This window comes from Giraffa tippelskirchi, chromosome 4 (assembly GCF_054371585.1).
Source record: "Giraffa tippelskirchi isolate mGirTip1 chromosome 4, T2T-mGirTip1v1.2.pri, whole genome shotgun sequence".
Lineage (NCBI taxonomy): Eukaryota > Metazoa > Chordata > Mammalia > Artiodactyla > Giraffidae > Giraffa > Giraffa tippelskirchi.
In genome coordinates, this window is record NC_137278.1 from 126,271,884 (window position 1) to 126,286,536 (window position 14,653).

The 14,653-nt window shown below is 44.8% G+C and overlaps 2 protein-coding genes across 3 annotated transcripts in view; both read right to left on the reverse strand.

Annotated features, from left to right (window-relative positions):
- Window positions 1–397, reverse strand: part of TMCC3 (transmembrane and coiled-coil domain family 3) — a 167,598-nt gene extending 167,201 nt beyond the window's left edge. The window contains exon 1 of one of the 2 annotated variants that reach the window (XM_081592172.1): window positions 337–397. The gene's annotated coding sequence lies outside the window, so the exon portion shown is untranslated. The remainder of the gene's footprint in view (window positions 1–336) is intronic. The other variant, XM_081592170.1, reaches the window with a different exon arrangement.
- The window catches only part of LOC145545643 (uncharacterized), a 151,981-nt gene that overhangs the window by 25,811 nt on the left and 111,517 nt on the right, over window positions 1–14,653 (reverse strand). The gene's annotated exons all lie outside the window — the stretch shown is intronic.

Genomic DNA, 14,653 nt, shown 5'->3' on the forward strand with positions numbered 1-14,653 from the left:
GACGCCTGCATTTCAAGAGATAGAATAACAACACTAAAGTGCCTGCAGCTAGAGTAAATATAATTGTGTAGCTACGGCAATAGAAACACATTTGATGGAATATATGACAGACCTTGTTAGCTGTGAATGCACTTGCTCTTTTCTTTCTTGTGAACATGACCCCAATTTTGGTCACTACTCTAACATACCCTGCTAAATATACTATTTTCCGGCCTCCCTTGAAGTCACAGATGGCCATAGGTCATGGTTCTGGTGAATAAAGTCCACGTCTGTTTCTGGTTCCTAATAAAAGGAAATAGTTGGCAAAAGGAACCCTTCTCCTACTCTTCTCCTCACCTGGATGTAGACGTGATGCTGGAGCTGCAGCCACCATTCTGTCACCATGAGGACGAAAGTCAACATGCCAAGTAGTTCTGATGAGGAATTCAACCAGACTACCTCTAGACTTTATATTATGTGATTAAAAAAAACACACTCTTATTTGTTTTAACCACTGTTCTTTGATATTTCTGTTCTTTGCAACCAAACATTACTAACAGAATAGCACAAGACAGGAAGTTGTACTGACAAGTTTGAACCTTGGGTAACTATAGCTACCAAGACAGAATTCTCTATAATCAGTGATTCAGTGCAGACAGTAGGAAGTAGCCAGTCTGGTACAGAGCAGCATAAAAGACTGTTCATCATGGAACATCAAGTCAGGATGGTGGCAGAGGCTGTTGGCTGTTTACTCAACATGTGTCCCTGTCTTCTTTCTCACCAACATGTTCTTTTCCAGCCCCAGGGCAAGTCCCATTTGAGTCACCTGGGCAAAACCTAATAAAAGACAGGAAAGTTGGTTCGGGGCTGTGCTCTGCAACTGTGTAGGCAGTTAAGCTTCCAGCTTACACTTTACATATGAGAGATTTCAATATGAGGTGCAGAAATGTGGTTTACTTCAGGGCAAGTCAAATTTATTGTTAGAACCTTCAGGCCATTTTCTCTGTTTTTTGGTAGAAGCAGGTTTCTAGGAGCCTGATATATTTGATATAAGATTATTACTACTCCTGGACTCAACGGTAACTGTATAAATACACATGGAAGAGGTAGATGCATTTCCCTTGAACCTCACCTTTCCCCCTTTTAAATCGAGAAGCAGTCTATACTTTTTTACTCACTCTTGTGTTAATGCTTCATGTGTAAATAATAAAACATTATCTATTTATTTATTTTAAAAAAAGAAGGCATGAGGGGAGTCCCAGAGAACAAGGCATACTCAAAAATTCTGAGGCTGGAGAGCACCAGGAGCTGAGGTTTCATATATGGGCAGGCAGGTGTGGGAGAGTTCTGTGTCTCACACATTAAAGACTGACTTTCATTCCAGTGGCAACGAGGAGCCACTGAAGGATTTTAAACAAGGAATTGACATACTCAGACATTTTATTTAGAAAGATCACATGGGCCGCACTAGAGGGAAACAAATTGCAGATGGCACAAGAGGCCACTTATAAATTAGTAAGAAATGATGCAGGCCTGATTACAGCCATGGCAACCAACAGATCTGAGAAGCATTAAGGGAATGGGTTTGACGTCAGTTTAGGTTCATTTGGTACAGGACAGGAAAGCATCACAGCGGCTCCCAGATTTGACAGGGGATAGTTGATACCATTCACAGCCATAGAAAATGCAGGAGCACAGGTGAATGGGGGTGACTCAGGGGTGACAGGTAGATGGCACCCACACTTTTGTGCCTATAGGGACATCTCCTGGAGATATACCGCTAGACAGTAGAACACATGGGTCAGACACTCAGATCTGAACAGTAACTAAATGTGAATGGAAACAAATAGCAATCAAACTTTAGATGAACTGAATCATCTAAAGAAAATGAGTAAAACAGGAAGATGTATCAGTGAAATCAAAGGAAAAAAACACTAACAGCAGGGATGGATGAAAGCCACAGCATCTACAAATAAGAGAAGGAAGAAATGGCCAGCAGGGTAGGAAAGAACCACAGAAGAGGTGGGGTAGGGAGCAGGGAAGCAAGGTGGGAAGCCCAGGGAGGAGCTGGAAGGCCTGAGTGGCCTGCAGGGTCCACCACTACAGAGAGTGGAGTTCACACCAACAGCTCAAGGCTGCTCCTCCCCAGCACACATGGGCTTTGACCCATGCCCAGTGTATATGCGATCCTGCTCCCCCGCCACAGCTACCCAGTCAAGAGGTGATCACTGCCCCAAGCAGTGTAGAAGCCTGGAGTGCCATCGCCCCACCACAGGGACTGTGAAGCCGGCTGAGGGGGGAGGAGAGCAGGAACACAGTGCCCTGGTCCATGTTCTGATAAATGACTGTTTTGCTAAGGTGAGTTCTAGCTGGTTTCTCTTACTTGGAATAATCCCAGTCTATATCCAATGAGAGATGCAGAAATACAAACGGCTGTATCGCCTGACAGAGTGAAATACATGTTTGATGGAGACGGAAGAGGCCGCCGTGGGAGTTCCAGAGGAGGGGAGATCAACTGGGGCTGGGTTTAGGGAATGCTTCCAAAAGGGAGGTGGCATCTGGGCTGGCACTTGAAGCATTAGGAGGCTTTTCAAGGGGATAGAAGGGAAAGAGTGCACTCTAGCTGAAGGAGGAGCACCAGCAAATTCAGAGAAGCAGGAAATAAATGGAGCGTTAGGGAAAATGCAGGGGATGGCCATGCCCCTGCCATTCTGGTTAACTCTGGTGCTGGCACATCCTTCAGGACCCTGCAAAGCCTTCCTGCCCTCCCTCAGCAGCCTGGCCAGCCCATCTCAGCCCTTCCCACGCTGTTTCAGAAGTTGGCTTGTTTGCAGTCTGTGTCCCTCTCCAGACTGGAGGCACTCATCCTTTTACCTCCGTCCGTCCGGGGCCTGGCGCAGAGCCTGGCACAAGTGGGGGTTGAGGACAGACCTGAGCATCTCCAGTAACCTCTACTCAACCAGTGCACTTGGAGGAGGGGGGTGGCATGGAAGTCTGAGAAGGGAGACTGGGGTCTGGTAGCAGGAAGGCTGCTCCTCGAGGCTAACTTGGATGAATGTGGGTGTAGGAACATTAAAACAACTTAAGTTTTCCTTTTTTTGTGTGTGTGTGGTAAAATGTATAGAATATAAAATTAACCATTTGAGCGTCCAGTTCAGTGGCATGAAGTGCATTTATATTGTTGTGCAAACATCACCATTATCAATTCCCAGAACTTTTCATCTTTCCAAACTAAACCTCTGTACCCATTAAACACAAGTCCCATTCCCACCTCCTCTCACCCACCTGTAACCACCACACCACCTCCTGTCTCCATCAATTTTATTCCTCTAGGTACCTCAGTAAATAGTATTTAACCTTTTAGAAACAACTTAATTGTGCTTTAAACTGTAAACATTTACCAAGTGTTAGCACTTCCTCCTCCTGAGGTGGGCAGGGCAGGACTGGCTTTGGAGGCTGATGAAGCTAGGGCTCAGGAAAGTTAAATGATTCACCCAAGCCTCGGCTTTAAGGGATCATAAGTGGCCCATGTTGCACAACCTGCCAGGATCAGCTAACCCTCTCACACACTCCATGGAGGCCCCTTCAAAATCTGGATTGCTGGAGGGCCATTACCCCAATGCATACCCCACATATCAGCCGGTCTCCCTTTCCTGGGCCCCAAGGTGGGTGGTTTGGGCACTTCTCTAAAGATTAGCAATCAGAACAGGAAATGGCCAATTTAGTAGGGCAGGGACAACAAGGATTTAACCTTAGGCCGGGGTGTGTCTTTCCATGGTCAGATGCTCCCTGCTCAGGAGGGGGACTTGCTCAGAGAGGTCAAAGCCATTGCCAGCATGTATTATTCATCTGCACACTTGTTTGGAGTCCACCTGAGTAGGCAACACAGTAGAGTCATAGCAGCTAAATGATTAACTCTCCTTCTGCCAGAGTGCCTGGCTTCTGGGCTGGCTGTCTTTCTACTGAACATCCGGAGAAAGGTCTTGCTTTCCATATTCAGGTCAAAAGGTTCGCTTGATTTTGTTTTCTGCACAGTCATGGTCAACACTAATGAATTATTCGGCGGTGGTTCAGTTGATAAGTCGTGTCTGGCTGTTTGCAACCCCACACACTGTAGCCTGCTAGGCTCCTCTGTCCATGGGGTTCTCCAGGCAAGAACACTGGAGTGGTTGCCATTTCCTTTCCAGGGGATCTTCCAGACACAGGAATTGAACCTGGGTCTCCTGCATTGCAGGCAGATTCTTTACCGACTGAGCTACCAGGGAAGCTTCTAATGACCTATCTGCAGACTGCCAAAGGACTCATTGGAAAAGACCCTGATGCTGGGAAAGATTGAAGGCAGGAGGAGAAGGGGACGACAGAGGATGAGATGGTTCGATGGTATCACTGACTCGATGGACATGCGTTTGAGCAAGCTCCAGGAGTTGGTGATGGACAGGGAAGCCTCGCGTGTTACAGTCCATGGGGTCAGAAAGAGTCGGACACAACTGAGCAACTGAATTGAACTGAACTGAAAGAATGCAGGGTTTCTTTAAGCTAGTTTGTTTGCTGGAATTAGAAATGGTTCAAACTGTGCATTCATTATCTTCTAAATCAATGTAGAAAGCTCTTAGTGAGCCTAAAGATAATGAGGCCCATTAATTCCATTCTCATCGATACCAACTAAAATAACTTATCAGGTGTTTGTGTGTGCATACATAGGATCTAACATTAAAATCTGAAGACAATCCTTTAAAGATGCTCGTACTGTTTATTTGCCTGTAAATTTACCTGAAGGATAAAATCAAAAGCTAATTAGTTTGATCCCATGTGGCTCTGTTGTGCTTAAGCCTTAAGGAAGATTATGTCTTAGAATTTAAGAATTTCCCTTTGGGCTGGTTGAAAGATGGAAATCCTGTCTCACCTTAAGACTCTGTAAGTGAACCAGAGTGGCTGGGAGACAGATATGGAGGAGGAACCAAGGAGACTGAAGAAGGAGCTGAAGCAGGAAGACCTAGACTCACAAGCTGCCTCCCACTTATGACACAGTGCTCTAGGGCAAGTCAGTTTATCTGAGCCTCAGTTTCCTCATCTGTGAAAAGGGATCATACCTTCATCTACCAAGGAGGCACAGTGCAGAGATTAAATAAAACGAGAACTAATAGCAGCAACAATTCATTGAGTGCGTACAATGAGTCAGGCACTCTTCTGTGGAAATTACTGCTTTGCACTTTACAAATACCAACTGTAATAACAACTTTATTGTTGGCCTTTACTGACAATCCATAGGGTTTCAATAAATTTAGAGGACGTGGACAGGTTTCTTCCACTTTATTCTTACAATCCCACACTGTTTGAGTACCAAAGGTCTTACCTCCCAAATGCCACTTTGAGTCCATAAGGATCTTCTTCCCGCCTGTCCTCTCTTCAAGGGAGGAGGGGAGAAACTTGACCAGAAGGAAGAGGATGGGGAGCTAATACATATTAATTGAGGCATCAAATTTCCATAGCTTCCAGAAACTTAGCCAAATGTTGGGTGTACAAAGATAATAAATAGGAGTAATGTTAAAATCTATCATCATGCTTTTTTCCACCTTTTGTATTTGCGGGCTGATGGACTGGCAGTGTGCAGGGATGTGGAGGCTAGTGGTGAATGACCAGCCCCACAGCCCCCACTGGTTGCTGCCAACAAGCCACCCTGAGAAGTCAGGTGGCACCACTACCCTCCAGGGAACAGTCCCGGCTGGGCACAAACAGGGACTCAGCCTGTGGTCCGCTCATTCTGGCCACTGGCCACTACCAGCCATACAAACCATGCTTCCTGCTCTTCCAGGGGCCGTTTTAAGGAGGAGCTGGAGTGGGGATAGGGCTCTGAAAGACAGAGACCTCCAGACAAAACCAAATTACCTCGACAGCCGATTTTAGTCGTCGGATGAGACGAAGCTATCGGATTAGAATAATATTTGGTTTTCCTCTGCTACCCAAGGAGCTCAAATGAAGCCTAAGTTACACTTTCTTTGAAAATACAAGTGGTAAGAGTAAATCCAATATTAATATCCTGCAGCCATCAGACATGCTCTGGGAAAGGTTGTAATTATTTCCTCTGCCTGGAAAGCTTTCCCTCACCTTTTTTCACCCCTCTTCCTAGTTAACAGTTTTTCCAGATGCTTGCTTGGAACAACTTCCTGATGGAAACTTCCCTTGGAACAACCCCTCCCCCATCCACATCCCCAAAGCCAGGTCAGTGCTCCCCGCTCCCCTCCACAGCCATGTTCCCAAGCCTGTCCTCATCAAGGCAGGGACCCCCTGTGTTGTAAGTGCTTGTTTATTTTTATTTTTATTTTTTTTGCTTCTGCAGCCTGTGTAAGCTTTTCAAGTCAAGGACTGCATCTTGTTCACTATTACATTCCTGGTGCCTAACACAGTGTCTGACGATACATACATGTTCAATACTGATTGACAAGTGACTCACTGATGACCATGCAAGGAATATGTACTCCTTAGGTGTCAACAATTTGAATGTGGGAAGACATTGTCTGTCAGGGAACGCCACGCACAATACAGAAGGGAGATGAGGAACCTGGGACGTGGCTGGTTAGAAAAGACCATGCTCATTTTGAAAAGGGTCCAGAACTAAAACGATGTTTTTGTTTTGTTTTGTTTTTTAGTGTAAACGCCATGGACATGCCACACCTGGCCCATGGCCAAGCTCCGCCTCTAGCTGGCTGTGGGACTGGGGCCCAGCTCCTCATCACATTCAAGTTTCACTTTCATGTAATCCCATCATCAGACCTTCAGGGTTCTTAAGGGATGACAGCGACTTAAGGAGACTTCTTTTAATTCTGGATTATACTGAAAATATAAAACAATAAAATGAATCATGCAGGAGTAGAAGTTTGGAGTATTTCTTTCTGGTTTTCTAAAATTCATATAATTATCCTTTTTGTGTTATATATTCTAATGAGGTCCATGCCCACGGGCAGCTGCCACCTCTGGGCACCTCTGCTTCCCCTGCTTCATCAGCTCCCACGCACTCTAGGGTCCAAAGAGGGCCCTGGCATCTGAGGCTGGCTGTCCCCAGGGGCCTCAGAGGGTGCTGGCTGTTCCCAGGGGCCTCAGAGGGTGCACTATCACTAGGGCTTTCACATTTGTTTCCAGTAAGTATTTTGTGACCAGTCTTTTAAGTGCTACTTAAATTTGTTTTTTTTGAAAAAAACAAACAAGGGACTTTCCCTGATGGTCCAGTGGTTAAGAATCTGCCTTTTAATGCAGAGCATGGGTCGGAAAGCTAAGATCCCACATGTCAGAGCGCACCTAAGCCTGCACAATGCAACTACTGAAGCCCGTGCGCTCCAGAGTCCATGCTCCACAACAAGAGGAACCTGCGTACCACAGCTAGAGAGAAGCCCTGCGAGCTGCAACTAGAGAAAGCCTGCACGCCACAACAAACACCCAGTGCAGCTAAATAAACAAACAAACAAAACCATAAACAAGGTGAAGGGAACAGTATAAAGAACCCATATGCCCCTCACCTTTATTTCATATTCTCCCCCACACTGTATGTGTGTTGGGAGCACTTTAAAGCAGACACCATATATCAAATCTTAAACACCGTTTTTAACTGTCTCTGTGCCCTGAAGCTGCCTTTGGAAGGGACAGAACCTCAGAAATGCACAGAATGTATAAAGAGTACCAGTGGGTAAAGGCTGCTTGTAGATGTACACTCTCACAGCATCATGCTGATTTTTTTCTCACTGATCTGCAAGAGAGGGAAACCTTCCAACTAACTGCTTAAAAACACACTCAGCAAATGCCTTTGATCCCTGTGAAAAACTTAGAAGGAACCAGGCAATCTTCCAAAAGCACCAGACTCCAAACAGTAACACGCCGGGTCAAATGGACATTTCTGCCTGATATCCAGTTATTTCAATTGTCACCTCTCTAGTTAGTCTCCCTGCTTCATTCCGCCTGGATAGTGGAAAGAGCCACCTGGTTCACTGACTGTCGCTACCTTTTCTTTTTCCTCACATAAAGAAAAGGGGAGTATTAATCACAGGTGTCATGAGAGCAAGTGAGAGAAAGTGATCTTGTCTAGACACAGAGAAATGGGGCTCTGGGCCTGGGGGCTGAGCTCTCTGAATACTGACCCATCCAGGGATGGACACACAGACATAACTGGGACTTGCTCAAGCACGCAAAAGCACAAGATGAATGAACGAATCAATCAAAACTAAAGAGGCTAGAGGCCTAGTGGAATGAATGCTGGAGCCTGGATCACCCAGGCCAAGTACTGGGAGTAACAAACAACTAAAATTAAAAATAAACTAAAAAATAACACAGTGAGTTTCAAAAATATACCATCTCAGGACTTCCCTGATGGTCCAGGGGGGTTGGTCCCTGGTTGGGGAACTGGGATCCCACACTGCATGGCATGGCCAAAAAAAAAAACCCCAAAATATCAACTCAACAAAAGAGTTACTCTCTGTTCAACTTAACTTCTAAGTCTTGGTCCTTGGTAGAGTCACTTCGACACAACTAAAATCACAGCATATGGGTAGTTTTATACATGCTCCTCCTCACTTAATATACCAAACACATCTTCACGTTGTCTGTCTTCCTCAGAATTATTTTACATAGCTGCATGGTATGTAGGTATGCCTATAAATCCAAATGTAATTCTCTGCTCTATTCCTTTCCTCTTTCTTCAGTCATTCATCTTTTGGAAGTGAAGCGAAGTGAAAGTCACTCAGTTATGTCCAACTCTTTGTGACCCCATGGACTACACAGTCCATGGAATTCTGCAGGCCAGAATACTGGAGTGGGTAGCTGTTCCCTTCTCCAGGGGATCTTCCCAACCCAGGGATCGAACCCAGGTCTCCCACATTGCAGGCAGATTCTTCACCAGCTGAGCCACAAGGTGGGGGGGGGGGGTGCAAAAACTGCTCTTTTGCCTCATCTCCATCCCCTTCTGCCACAAAGCACCCAACCCCAGAGGTACCCCTGCCTCCAGGAACTAGCTTGTGCTTCCACCTCTAGAGGCAACACTCTGCAGCCTACTCTCCGCCTGGCCTATTCCTACCTCCGTGTAAGGGCTCAGATTAAAAGTTACTTATTCCAGGAGCCTTCCCTGACCCTCTTGATGACCTTAACTTTCTGGACTTCAAGGGTCAAGGTACTCATCACACTTTGTATTGTAACCATTTGTCTAATAGTCTGTTTGATCACTAGAACCGAGCAGAAGTCATTTTTCTGAGCCCAATTAGTCAAGTGGTCTGGTCTCCCTTGAGCCTCAGTTTCCTTATCTGTGGGAGGGGATAATTATGCAGTCTATCCCACCATTCACAAGGATGTTGTGAAAATCATATGAGGCAGTATTGCAAAGATTCTTGGTACAGCATGAAGGGCTATAAAAATGTTGGTAATCATTACTTATTATACATCTGTACTTAATTCCAAGAGATAAAAAGTAGCCGCATAATTTTAACTTTTTGAGGATCATAGATGAATAGAGATAGCCAACATTTACTGAAGGGCTCCCCTGGTGGCTCAGTGGTAAGAATCCACCTGCCAATGCAGGAGACTTAGATTCAATCCCTGGGTCGGGAAGATACCCTGAGGAGGAAATGACAACCCATTTTTGCCTGGGAAATCCCATGCACAGAGGAGTCTGGTGGGCTACACTCCATGAGTTGCAAAAGAGTTGGACATGACTCAGAGACTAAACAACAACAACACTTACTGAATGCTTATGGGCACTGTACCTGGCAGTTTATATACATTTTGTCATTGCCTCCTCATGCAAATGAATGGGGTAAGACATCTTATTGTTCTCATTTTTCAGAGGCTCAGAAGACTAAATCATTTTCCTGAGGACACACTGTTTTAGAATAGGATGCTAGGAACCCACATAAGCCTCTCTTCAACAAATGCCCACACTCATGTCCACAGAAAATGGTGCCCACAATTTCCAGAAGTTCATGGGTTCCCTAAAGCCCATGTTCTGTGGGCTGAGCACTTGTTCAAGGCAGAAAAATGAATTCTGCAGAAAAGTTCAAAGATTTACACACCTTGCAGTTCTGGGTGGTTATGGGAATAAAAACTGTGTCAGCAAGAATTCGAGAGCCTGGGAACAAGTTGTAAATCCTGAGGTATCACCCGACATTGTTGCCTTGGCAATTTAAGTCACTGGATGACTGAAGACTCTTGGCCCAAGAGCCACCTGGCATGAATACTGCACTCTGATAAATCAGGTGCCAGGAGAAGCTGATGGTACCAGCTGTCAAACTCCAGCCACTAGCAGCAACAGACAGACACTTCAGGGTATAAATAGTTTCTGAAGACACTCATGGCTTGATGGAGCCCACAAACTGGAAAAGCATTTGCTAAACAGAATGTAAGCGGCCACAAGGAACCAGAGTGGGAGCAGAAACAAGAGTTTGTCGAACCATCTGGCTTTGGCCCCTCCTAATCTCAGAAAGGCTTTGGAAACTGCGAGGCATCACCATGGGTGTAAGAAGTGTGTGTGGCTCACACCGAGAAGGGTGAGAGACAGCAGCCTGGCCACCAGGCATGGTGAAACGCATCCCTCTGCAGAAAAATCCCTGGGCCTGTGCCACAAGCCAAAATAAGCAATTAAAACATGAAAGCAATCTCGTGGGCCAGGCTGCATTTTTCAGCGTGGCACCGCGTGGGCAAAGCCTCAGAGACCACCTGGGAATGGACTGAGATGAGCCAAAATGGTTGCCATGGTGAAGGCTCCCAGAACCAAGGAACAAAGACTTAGGGAGTATGTGGCTTCAAGAAAAGCAGCCTGCTGAGTAGTGTGAGGTGTGATGGTCCTCACAAAGACAACAGTGGAGACCGGCTGTTCGGGTCCCCTCGGGAGACAGACAGGGAACGTGGCTGAGGAACTGGTTGAAGTGGGGGTCAGGGAGAGCAGCCTGAGGGGATTCCCCACCCCTGAGACCTGTCACGTGTGGGGCTAAGCACACACACAAGAAAGGGGCCAAGCAGCCCCCTAAATGTCAGAAAGGCAGCTGCCTCCTTGAAACAAAGTTTGTTTTGCTTTTAACAAAGGGCCTGGGGTTCTCGTGGCAAGAATACTGGAGTGGCTTGCCATTTTCTCCTCCAGTACATAGTGAGTGACAGGGAAGCCTGGTGTGCTGCAGTCCATGGAGTCACAAAGAGTCGGACACAACTTAGCAACTAAACAACTGAACAACTACGTTCTCTATCAGACATTATGCTGGTGCCCCATAAGTTCAACTTCTATCCGAGCAGAGAGGGAGGAAATTATAGGCCCGTACATTTTTACCTTTAATTCTGAGACCCAGAAAGTTCTGAAATATGAAAGCTTTTTCCTCAGTGTGTATAAATCAATCATTTGGTAACAAAAATCTGACCCCAAGTGACACATATTTATAGTCTTTCCTTCTAGCTGTAAGTCATACCACAGATACATCAACATGTCTGATCGCAGAGTGCAACCCCGACCCCACTGGGGTTCTGATGCAATATAAGATGTGATAAGCAAAGAATTTCCTTTAAAATTTCAGATAACGGATTATAGATATATATCTCCTTTTCTACACATCAGTAAAAATCAAAGAAATGCTGGACCATTTGGGATGGGATGGATACAATCAAAAAGATATCTGCAAGATCTCATTTAGACTCTTCGAAAGAACGTGGCTTTGAGGCAATTTGCGTGTCCTCATAGGGTCCATGGACAAGCCTATCCTCATGTTTCAGCCTTAGTTTAGAGTTTACCTCTGATGCACCCAGATAAATCCAAAGCAACACCAGGCCTTTCACGCACGCAAAGTTCGGAAGATTTTCTGCCATGATGGTAAGGATGGGTAACAAGTCAGCCATTGCCTGCTCCTCTCCCAAAAGTGTGTGAGCTGAGGACTTGATTCCTTTCATCTCCAAGGGTCCATGATTTTAGAAGAGGAGTATAAAAAAAGGAAAATTAAAAATGAGGTGTTTTCTCAAGGATTCAGAGTGTTTTCAATGAACAAAGAGACTCCAGGCTTTTCTATCAAAATGATCTGCTTTTCCTGTTTCACAGTAAAAAGATCATTTTGGGCACCTGGGGATAAGGAAAGAGGATCCAAAAAAAAAGGAGTAAAGATGGTTTATTAACAAAAAGACTCGGATTCAAAATCACACACTGCCACTTAAGAGCTGTGTGACCTTGGAAAGCTCACATCCTCGACCGAGGCTGAATATCATCTGGAACCTGGAGGAAACAATACTTTCCTTGTAGGGTTTTTATGAGGATGAAATGACATGGAAAACATTCAGTATATGGTATCTATTATTCTGGTTGCAATTAGATTCTGGAACTTGAACAGGGCCTGGCCTCACTTCTTATTTCACCAGATTGCCTGGCTCAGCAGAGTATAGGGAATACTGACTTCACAAGCACAGAGCCAGTGGCTAATAAATACACATAGCAACAAATCACATTGGTAATCCCTCCGCTAATAATTGCTTCCCAGGCTACTGCATTTGCTTTGTTAAAGGAACTCAATAGGTCCTGAGGGCTATGAAACCAAATCTTCTAGAAAAGGGTGAGTTTCATCAGAATTAGAGATTCTGTTAAGGGCCTAGTAGTATGGGAGGAATCCATTCAAAGCTATTCTTTTTAAAGAAGGCTAAGCAAAAAAACCAGTCCATCCTAAAGGAGATCAGTCCTGGGTGTTCATTGGAAAGACTGATATTGAAGCTGAAACTCCCATACTTAGGCCACCTGATGCAAAGAACTGACTCATTTGAAAAGACCCTGATGCTGGGAAAGATTGAAGGCAGGAGGAGAAGGGAATGACAGGGGAGGAGACGGTTGGATGGCATCACTGACTCAATGGGCATGAGTTTGGGCAGACTCCGGGAGTTGGCGATGGACGGGGAGGCCTGGAGTGCTGCAGTCCATGGGGTCAAAAAGAGTCGGACACGACTGAGCGACTGAACTGAACTGAAGCAAAAAAACGCACTTAAGTAACTTGGCATGTTTTCTGAGGCTTATCTTACACCCTCCCCTCAACCAATCCTTTCAGGTGACAAACATTTACTGAGATGCACTATGTACCATATTAAGTGCTGGGGCACAAAAATGAAAAGATATGGTCCCTTCCCCTCAGAGAATTCAGGCTTTCAGGTGAGATAGTTGTATGAATCAGTTAGTATGGCACATGCTATCAGTGCTAATGAGAAACACAGGTTTATAAATGGACTCTCTAAAACAAAGATCTTTTTGTATTTCCTTAATGTAAGATATTTCCATAATGTTGGATTTTCATATAGTGCACATGGGTGACTTTAGAAATTAGGGGAAATAAAAACTTTACAGGAAAAATAAAGAGCTCAATGACGGAACAGTATGACTGATTATCTAACATTCAAATACAGGGGTGAGTGCCAAAATTCAGGAAAGAACCAGAACTTTGATGGGACCCATGAGAAGAAAGGAGGGCACCCCATACCACGTGGAGGTAAAAGTGACAAGTCAGGCTTCCCCAAGAAAGTAGTACTTAAGGTGAGACAAGAACTGAGTGATAGTTTGCCAATGAGAATGTAAACTGGTATAAGTACAGCCCTTTTAGAGAGCAATCTGGGAATATCTGTCAGTATTTAAAATGTGCAGGAACTTCCCTGGTGGTCCAGTGGCTAAGACTCTGCTCCCCGTGAAGGGGGCCTGGGTTCAACCCCTGGTCAGGGAACTCGATCCCACATGCCACAACTAAGACCTGGCACAGCCAAACAAAATAAATATTTTTTTAAAATAAAATAAAATGTGTAGACCCCTCCACTCAGATGTTCCTCTTCTAGTGAGATGAACACCAGGATACGTACACAAAGGTCTGTGTAAAAAGATGTTTACCACATCACTGTATATAATAAGATGACACTGGAAATAACTTAAGTGTCCATCAAGAGAGGATTGTTTAAATAAAGTAGGAGGTACACCAGAATATAACCATGAAAATATAACATAAAACTTACAAATAGCACACTAAGTTTTAAAAGGCAAGTTATAGAACAGCATGATCTTATTTTTTTTATAAATAATTTTATATATATTTCATTTATATATGAATAGGAAAAGTCAGAAAAGATACACAACAAGCCATATTAGGCCTATGAGAGCTGGTAGGGGAGGGAGAGAGGTGAGGAAAGGGAATTTCATTCTCTCACCTTCTCTATATTTACATTTTTATGACAACGTATTTCTTTGGTATTTAAAAAAGTTTTTCAAAAGTTTATTAATTGGACAGTTATGTGTATAAAAAAAGCAGAGATTTTAGAGAGTGTGTATTCAGAAACAGGCTTCCCTGGCAGCTCAGTGGTAAAGAATCCGCCTGCCAGTGCAGGAGATGGAAGTTCAATCCCTGGATCGGGAAGATCCCCTGGAGGAGGGCATGGCAACCCATTCCAGTATTTTTGCCTGGAGAATCCCATGGACAGAGGAGCCTAGTCCATGGGGCCTCAAAGAGTCGGACACGACTTAGCAACTGAGCACACATGTATGCATCCAGAAATAGATGATTGCTGTTTGAATACAGGAGGCACGTGAGTGCAGGTGATGGGATCTAGGGAAGACTTCACAGAAGAGATAGAAATGAGGGGTTTTCCTTGGAGAACAGAGGACAGAGAGTGTGGAATGAGTAAACAGCACAAGAACAGAAGAACCAAA